This window comes from Lactuca serriola, chromosome 3, assembly GCF_051521515.1.
Source record: "Lactuca serriola cultivar US96UC23 chromosome 3, Lser_US96UC23_V15, whole genome shotgun sequence".
NCBI lineage: Eukaryota > Viridiplantae > Streptophyta > Magnoliopsida > Asterales > Asteraceae > Lactuca > Lactuca serriola.
This window is the reverse complement of record NC_136410.1, coordinates 86,127,945-86,138,295: the sequence shown is the minus strand read 5'-3', so window position 1 is coordinate 86,138,295 and position 10,351 is coordinate 86,127,945.

The following is a 10,351-nucleotide window of genomic DNA, read 5'->3' as shown; positions in this document are numbered from 1 at the left end:
TGTGATGAGGCTCAGATAATCCTTCGAGTAACAAACTCGTCCCTATAACGGTTGGACTCAAACAAGAGCTGCGCAATAGGATCAAATCCAACACTCTACGATTATTCAACCCTGATCACATGTGACGTGACGTATTCACCTAATGGCTAACTCCCATTATTCAGAGTCCCATAAAGCACGAAGCAAGCAACATTCAGACAAGGGTAACAATCTCAATCAGCTCTATCTGCTTACAGGAACTGTACTAGCATACAATGCTAAGTTCATACTATCAGACATAACCTAATCAGGCTATTCTACTTGCTGTCTACTCAATACTAGCATGCAATTCTCATACATCTGAAACATATAAAGCAGGCACATAAGGTATCACTCCTAGATCCTTAGTCCTATTCTAGGATGTTGTTCCACAAAAGCTGATAAACATAACATAAACTTGTATGGGTACTTTGGGGAATACTTACTTGAGCTCGGTCTGTCGCGCACATCACACACTTCGTTCTTTCTCAAAGCTCTTTTCTCAATTTTTAGAAAACACTTTCTTTTTGGAAAATCTTTTAATCCCTCGATTTGAGTTCAGACACCCCCGAAGGTGTGTCCGAATCCCTCAAACCAGGGCTCTGATACCAACTTGTAACATCCCAAAAATACCGGTTAAAAATTTCATTTTTAATTTAGATTAATACGTAGAAACATCATTACAAAACATTCATAACAATAATCCATGTCTGAAAACCGGTAATATCATAGTAATAATTCAGATTACATCCCAGAAATCCATAGTGTGGAAAACAAGAGTGTGTGAGATATGCCGCTACCGTGCCGGATCCTTTCCCCTAGCTGAAGAGGTACCTGAAACAACAACTGAAAAACGTAAGCACAAAACTTAGTGAGTTCCCCCTTCGTACCACATACCATACAAACACATAACATACATACTGCCAGGCTATTCTGGGGTGCCTGACTACTTGGTACGGCCATTCTGGGGTGCCGACTACCCGTGCGGCCATTCTGGGGTGCCGTCTACCCGTGTCAAGCTATTCTGGGGTGCTGACTACCCGTGTCAAGCCATTCTGGGGTGCTGACTACCCGTCGGTCCTGACAACCGATCCTCGGGGACTATTTCACCCCCTACTGCTACTTACACATATATCATAACATAACAAATTGTCAGACATATCTGGGGTGTCTGAACTACCCTTCGGTCCTAACAACCGAACTCTACTTCTATCACATATAACACATCATGCTAGCATATAACATATAGTGTAGTAGCAAACCTAGATGATATCACAAAGACATTCATCTAACGTACAACTCCTACTGGTGGGCCGACATTGTGGCCGTAGACCCACCGTTACTGGAAGGTAACTCACCTCAAAGTAGCTGCTGATCTGATCGGGAACTGATTGTCTACTGCTACTGCTACTGCTCCGGACGTCCTCCGACTATAATTCCCACAAAACGATCAGTCAAACACTGCTAGATGTACTTAGGGTAAAATGACCCTTTTACCCTTGACCAAGTCGAAATCCAAGTCAAAGTCAACTTCCACTTGACTGGACTCGACGAGTCTGCGAGCAACTCGCCGAGTCCTTCCCTTACTAATTCGGTCCTACTCGCCAAGTCCCTCTCCCCGCTCACTGAGTCACCCTTGACCCACCACTCGGGACTATGGGGCCGACTCGAGTCCCGACTCGCCGAGTCCGCGAGCAACTCGCCGAGTTCCTCGAGGGGATCCCTTACTCGCTTCCAACCCACACCAGAACACCCCATACGAGGGTTTGGGGTTTTGGGACTACGTTACACGGTTAATTCCGCATGCAGGTACGAAGGGTTGAACCTTCAACGCTTAAACCCCTCTTGCTCTGTGAAAGTTCATATGACTCGCCGAGTTTGAAGAACAACTCGGCGAGCCCCAGGCAATCTTCATAGGACTCGCCGAGTTGTTCATCCAACTCGCCGAGTCTAGGACCATCTTCATAGAACTCGCCGAGTCCCTCAACTCATTTCCTGAGTAGGCCAGATCTGAGACATGCAACGCTTCAAAACCACAGATCTATGGTCCTTAGGCATGTTTACCACGTAAAGTTGCAAACTTTATGTGCATGCATGGCCCTATGAGCTCAAACATGCAATTCCAAGCTCTTTAAGAGGTCCTACACTCAATAGGGACCTCAATCACCTCAACCACAGAGACTTTATGCTACTAGGATGTCCAAGAGGTCCAAATCCGAAGTCCTTGCAGAACATCAACCATAAACACATAGAGATTTAGGTTCTTAGGGCTTAAACCCATTTTGTAGGGACAAAAAAAAGGGATTTAATGAACTAAAGATCAAGGTAGGAACTTTTCTACCTGAATAGAAGCCCTTCACAGAGTAGATTCCGGATCTTCTTCCCTTCTTGCACTCTTCAACCTTCTCCTTCTTCTCCCAAGCTCCAAACCACCTTCACAAAGCTAAAAAAATCACCCACAAGGACACAAAGGGGGCTAGGGTTTCGTTCTACAGATCTTTGGGAGTGCTAGGGGAAATGGAGGCTGGGTTAGATTGTTTAAATAGGGTGCAAACACCCGGGTTAGGGTTTTAGTCCAGACAGGGTCTACTCACCGAGTCCCACGAGTCTACTCGCCGAGTAGACAGAGTGAATCCCGCGTCTAGTCCCGCTTCTACTCGGCGAGTTAGTCCTTCAACTCGCCGAGTCCAAGGTTAAAATGCAATATATAAGGAGAGTTAATAACCAAGAATACATACCAGGAACCAGGTGCTACAAATCTCCCCCACTTATTTTAGACTTCGTCCTCGAAGTCTATTGCTTGCTCCAAAAATAGCTCGGGGTAATGCTCCATCATCTCTTCCACCGGCTCCCAAGTCCACTCTGATCCCTTCCAGTGCTGCCATTGCACCTTCACGAGTTCCACTCGCTTGTTCCTCAAATCCTTCGACTTCCGGTCGATGATTTCTACTGGTCTCTCAACATAATTCAGGCCGCCATTGACTTGAATGTCCTCTAACGGAACCACTATAAAGTCGTCTACCAGGCACTTCCGCAGCTGAGAAACATGGAAAGTGCTGTGTATCTGACTGAGTTCGGTTGGCAAATCCAGCCCATACGCCACCTTGCCCACCCAGGCTACAACCCTGAACGACCTAATATACCTTGGGCCCAACTTGCCCCGCTTCCTGAATCGAATGACGCCCTTCCAAGGCGACACCTTCAGGAGAACCATATCCCCAACCTGGAACTTCAGGTCGGATCGACGCTTGTCGGCGTAACTTTTCCGCCGACTCTGCGCGGACTAAAGCCTGCTCCAAACCTGCTGAATCCTCTCGGTAGTCTTGAGCACCACTTCGGTGCTCCCCATGACCCTCTGACCAACCTCTCCCCAGCATATCGGGGTCCTGCACCTCCGTCCGTACAACATCTCGAATGGAGGGCGGTTGATACTCGCGTGGTAGTTGTTGTTGTACGAGAACTCAGCCAAGGGAAGATAAGTATCCTAGCTACCACCGAAGTCTAGCACGCACGCCCGCAACATATCCTCCAGAGTCTGGATGGTCCGCTCGCTCTAACCATCTGTCTGCGGGTGAAAGGCGGTGCTAAAATGCAAACGAGTGCCCAACTCGTCATGAAACCTCTTCCAAAACCTGGAAGTAAAACGCACATCCCTGTCTGAGATAACCGATACCGGCACCCCGTGCCTCGCCACAATCTCCCTAATATAGATGTCGGCCAATTTCTTGGACGATATGCTCTCCTGAATCGGAATAAAATGAGCACTCTTGGTCAATCGATCCACGATGACCCAAATCGAATCTACCCCACACGCGGTCCTGGGAAGCTTCATGATAAATTCCATCGTGATATCTGTTGGAATAGTGTCTAAGGCTGCAACTAAATTAGACAAATATTTGACCCGATCGTGCATGGTCCTTTTGGGTTGCCTTCACCATAGCAACTTGATAGGATGATTTATTAAGAGAGAATAAATATTATTAATATATTATGAGAATAATATAAAGAATAATAATATTGTTATTTGATTAATATAAGTCATAGAATTAATTAGAATTAATTTGGTGACTTAAAGAGATTAATTAAATAAGAGGGTATAAACTGTCAATTGTTTGATAGTTACACTTTAGACTGTAAATCCTTAAGAGATAAGGGTTGGACGAATTCTAGAGCTAAGGGTAGCTCAAAATCGTCCAAGGCTATCTATGGTAAGGATATGGATTGATCAACAAGTGGCAGTAAGAAGGCTAGGGAGGAGGATTGATCAACAAGACGACACAAGATTTCCGCAAAGACGTAACACCCGAAGCTCTTCGGTTGAAGACTTTATTTTATTTTATTTTGTTTCCGCTGTAATTTAGTCAATAGTTAAGTGTTAGGATTGATCTTGGGAGATGCTGAACGATTATTTCTTATATAATCTATATATGAAAATTGGGGTGTTACAAAGGATTAACAATTATTCAACCTATTTTACCTTTTATTTATTTATATCATAATATTTAAATAATTTTTTTATAATGAAAGTTCGATATGTTATAGGTTTCCATAATACTATTTGTCTTTGTCTTTATGTTTCTTTAATTTCGTAATAATTTCTGATTACTGATTATTCACTATGTATTGTTCCTTAAACAACTAATGGTTTTTTCGGCCACAATTAATTTTTAATCTTTATGTAAACAGTTAGTGAAATTATCATATTATTCATCTCAGTACGCTTAGTCTTTTTTACTATTATCATTAACGGCAATAAAAAACATATTAAAAATACATACTTACAACTATTTTCTACCAAACACAAGTACAATAAATAAATTTCTAGTTTTCATTTACCATCTTTTTTTGTCAAATATACTCATTTTAATTTTATTAAATTGATGTTTATATTAATAATAAAATATGTAATATTAAATATATATAAATTTATTTTTATCAATTATTAGGAACATCAATCATTTGGATATTGCAATTATTAAGTGGTGTAAGAGTTATTTTTTTGAATGATTTATTGACGTTCAATGTGATACTATATATATATATATATATATATATATATATATATATATATATATATATATATATATATATATATATATATATATATATATATATATATATATATATATATAACACTAGACAAGTGCATGCATGTACGTTGCACTTGTTAAAAAATGTTGAAAAATATATATTGCTTAAAATGATTGTGTTATTGATATTAAATTTGGGATAATAATTTTACACTAAATGTATATATAAAATCTCACTTATCATTATTAATAAGTTAAAGAAGACTTTTTAGAAACCACTTATTATTATTAAAGTGTTATGCGTATAAGTTTTTTAATTTTGTAAAAAAGCTATATATCTCGATTTCTAATAATATTAGATTAACATGACATTTATTATAATACTTTTTAATTTTACAACAATATAAAATTGTTTTTCTTAAAACACTAGAGTACAAATTATTAATTATAGTATTATTTAGAAATTAAAAAGTTATGAGAGTTTTATGTTAAGTTCAACTATTTATTAATTAATATTAATTAATAATATATTAAGTATGAAGTAATTAAAAAGTTTTATATGAAGATAACATAATTAAAAAATTGAATATTCAAATTAATATTATAAAATCTAAATGACTTATCTTAAGCTATAGTGTTTTTTTTCTATGATAAGTATATGATGGGAATGAGTACAACATTAATATTAGTTGTAACATTATTTTCATGTTAGGTTATTCGCATTTCATTCTTTTATCTTTTCGTTTTTGTTATATAGATTGTTTCAAAATATAAAAGAAGGTTGTAGCAGTTTGATGTCCAAAAAATAGATTTCAATGATGAAATATATCATGAGTCGAATAATATTATAATGTTCAATTTTATTAAGGCGGATAATCATATTGCTAGAAGTTGGAAGTTGCAAAAAAAAAGTGTTGCAATTTGGTCCATGAATGCTACTAAAAGTTGATTGAAATGTTGCCACAGTCGATTGAATTAAAATGGTACGTGGGTTATATTTTGTTGGTCACCTTCTTCTCTACAACCAAGATTTACTTTTTGATTTTGTTTTGTTCAGTTTTTGTTCTACTTTACAAGTGTTCTTTTTATTTTATTATTTTATTATTATTATTATTATTTTAATTCATAAGTGGATATAGTTATTTAATTTAAAAATATGAATTTTTTATTTATTGCAAAAAAAGCAACACATTAAAGAATTGTTTTCACATTGGTGTTTTAGATTTAAAAAAAAATTATTGGAAGTTATGGTCTCCAATTGCTGCAATTTTATTGTCATAGCCATATTCATCATCTTCTTCTCTACAACCAAGAAGAGTTTGTGATCATTTATAATTGACCATGGCAATATTGCTTATGCCACATAAAACATAGTCTAAGCCAACATATTTAAACGTTTACTTTTTTAGAGTTGACAATATAAATTTTTGTTTATATTAATTTTTAGTCAGTTTTATAAATGGAAAGAAAACAAAAGAATAAAAAAATCTATAAACGGTATGTAGTAAAATTATATATTTTTCATTACAATTTATTCAATAAACTTAAAAAAAACAAAAATCAACAAATTATTTCATTCCGTTAATCAAACAAATTATAGATTTACACTCATTGGGATTTGTTCGGATTTGGATCCCAATTCCTTTAAATTCTCATTCAATAAAGGATTACAATCATATATATATATATATATATATATATATATATATATATATATATATATATATATATATATATATATATATATATATATATATATATATATATATATATATATATATATTAGCCGTTTACCCGCGTCAAGGGACGGATGTGACAATGGTGGTTGAATGCTGAAAGATGAATTAACCCCTAGAAATGGAAACGTCGGCGATATATATCCAAGATTTGTGAACAGAAATTGCGAGATTTGGAGAAATACGGAGATAAGGAATGAACCGGATCAAAATAGCCTAAGAATATGGGATAAGAGATTTGACATTTTCAACTGTTGACCATATGTACTCTATTCTTTTTGTAATGCATAAATTGATTGTACAAATGCAATATATGTTTATACGACTTAAAATTCAGCATTTGACCAAAAATGCTTTATAAGGTAATTAAGATATATATATATATATATATATATATATATATATATATATATATATATATATATATATATATAGGTTCAGGTTCATTTGAGACCATTCTAATTTTATGAGACCGTGAGACCAAATCTAAAAATAATTTTAAAATGCAAAATAAATGAAAAAATCCAAAAATTCTTTTTTTAAATATTATTTTCGGAACTTCAATTAACTAAAAAAAATAAAAAAATAATACAAAATAAAAAAAAATTCCGTTGCTTTTGAAAAATACGTGAAATATTCTAATAGAATATTACACTGACATATTCTAAAAAATAATTTTAAAATGCAAAATAAATGGAAAAATCTAAAAATTCTTTTTTTTAAATATTATTTTCGGAACTTGAATTAACTAAAAAAAATAAAAATAAACAAAAAAATTTTCATTTTTTTTTGAAAAATACGTGAAATATTCTATTAGAATATTAGACCGTACATATTCTAAAAAATAATTTTAAAATGCAAATTAAATGGAAAAATCCAAAAATTCTTTTTTTAAATATTTTTTCGGAACTTGAATTAACTAAAAAAAATAAAAAAATGCGTCTCACGGTCTCACAAAATTAGGTCGTCTCACATGAACCTAACCCTATATATATATATATATATATATATATATATATATATATATATAGAGAGAGAGAGAGAGAGAGAGAGGTAGTTTCAAATGTTTTCCATATGTATTGTGTGCTAGAATGCACCAATAGGAATTTAGTACTAATTATATGTATATTAAATGCTATCCATACTTATAACTCGTTTTTATAGAAACCAATTTAATTCGTCATTAATGTCAATAATAATATTCTTTCAGAATTAATTCATATCTAGAAGAATGAGAGTGTAATCCAGCAGAATGAGAGTGTATTCTAGTAGAATACACTATCGTTCTTCATATTCTATGCATCTTTATTGTATTTTAAGTGAGCGAGTCCTGAAACAAAATACGAACTCATATATAAAACTTAGATGCAAATTCATTCTGAAATAATGTTATTGTTGACATTAATGACAAATATAATTAGTTTCCATAAAAAGAGAATTATAATTACGGATATCATTTAATATACATATAATTATGGAAATCATTTAATATCTATATTTATTTAATTAAATAATTATTTAATTTACTAAATTTCTATTGGTACATTCTAGCACACAATAAATGTAAAAAACAAAATAACCTAGCCCTATATATATATATATATATATATATATATATATATATATAGAGAGAGAGAGAGAGAGGAATGTTCAATTAAGAAAAAAAAGGTTGTGAATGGGGGAATCATTCTCAACTAATCACTTATTTTTGCCGCAAAAGTCTCCAACGTACCAGCGGAAATGGGAAAGGAATGCACATGTGTTTTCCAAAAAAATATATTTCCTTAAACTATGCCAATCATTACCTTAATATATACAAAAACATAGGTTTTTTCGTTTTTTTAATGTTTAGAAGCTATTTTTATCAAAAAAATGATTTTAAATATACCAAAATTCATAATTTTTTATTCTCTACAAATAACATCCATATTGATATAGTTTTAAGATAAAATAAAAATGTTATTTTTTTTATATTTCCAGCTATCGTTATTCATAAATGAATAAAAATGCATCAGGTTTTATTACAATACATTCGTTATTCACTTATGAATAAAAAGTATGATTTTTTTTTACAATTTAAGTATCATTAATATATGAATATAGCATATAATAAACATAGTATATTCATATTTTAATATTGGACGATGCATTCACTTGTGAATATTAACATAATATATTCATTTGTGAATATTAGATGGTATGTTCACTTATGAATATTAAATGATATTTTATATGTAAATATTACATAATATTAGATGGTATATCACACGTGAATATTACATAGTATATTCACTTGTGAATATTAGATGATATATTCACTTATGAATATTACATAATATATTCACATATGAGTATTACAAGGTATATTCACTTGTGAATATATTCACTTATGAATATTTGAAGGTATTTTGACAAATATATATAATTTTTATATGTTATTCACATATGAATAACATACAGACTTACGTATTTGTTAATAATCATATACTGATTCAGGTGAGAAAACATATTCATATGTGAATATAACGTGGTAATTTAGTTTATGCATTTCATCAAACAGTTGGAGTGCATACAAGTTAACTATTTTAAAAATGTTAAAAACGTCAAGTTATCAATTCCAAATCATCATATACTTCCGATTTCGACTTCAGATGCGACATCTTATGTCTGATCGATTTTTCATTTTGATTTTGATTTCCGAAAATCCGATTGGGAACCTGTGGGTACCGATTCTGACTCCTTCAATGTCGATTGTGACTGCGAGTCCAGAACTCCGATTCCAATTTCATGAACAACGAAGAAATTCCAGTTTAATTGAAGAAATCTGGATGATTATTGAAGGTTAGAGGAAAATTTTTGATGATGAACGAACTGTTATCAAATTCTCTATAGTTACGTATTTGAGATTGAAGGTTATTAACATATTTACAAGTTTGCCACCGTGTTTTTTTATGCTTAGATTAAATGAGTGGCTGAGAATGATTCCCCCATTCTCAACCTTTTTTATTTTCTCAATTGAACCCACCTATATATATATATATATATATATATATATATATATATATATATATATATATATATATATATATAGGTAGGTAGGTTCCGTTGAGATTAAAAATAAAATAGAGATCTCGAGATTCAACCTCAGCCATGTATTTCATATCTGCCACAATAACCTTCCGGCGTACCGGTGCGGTAGGTCTGGAATAATCATAAACGATTACACAGCGCCGCCCATTCCTTTATCCTCCGCCACCATCCCCACCACCATAATCGCCACCGCCACCACCCTACCACCACCTCTGACACCAGCCGAATCCACCACTGTCACCTCCGTTACTTATACCACCGCTATCTTTGTCACCACCACCTTTTCTGCCGCCAACTGTCGTAATCATATATGATTACTTAGTCTGTGAACAGACATATATGTATAATCATTTATGATTAAACATATATGTATAAACATGCATAATCATATATGATTATACCTTTCTGCCATATAATCATTTATGATTAGGCATAGTCCGTTGTTGCCGGTATGCTGGAGCGTTAGAGCGACAAGAG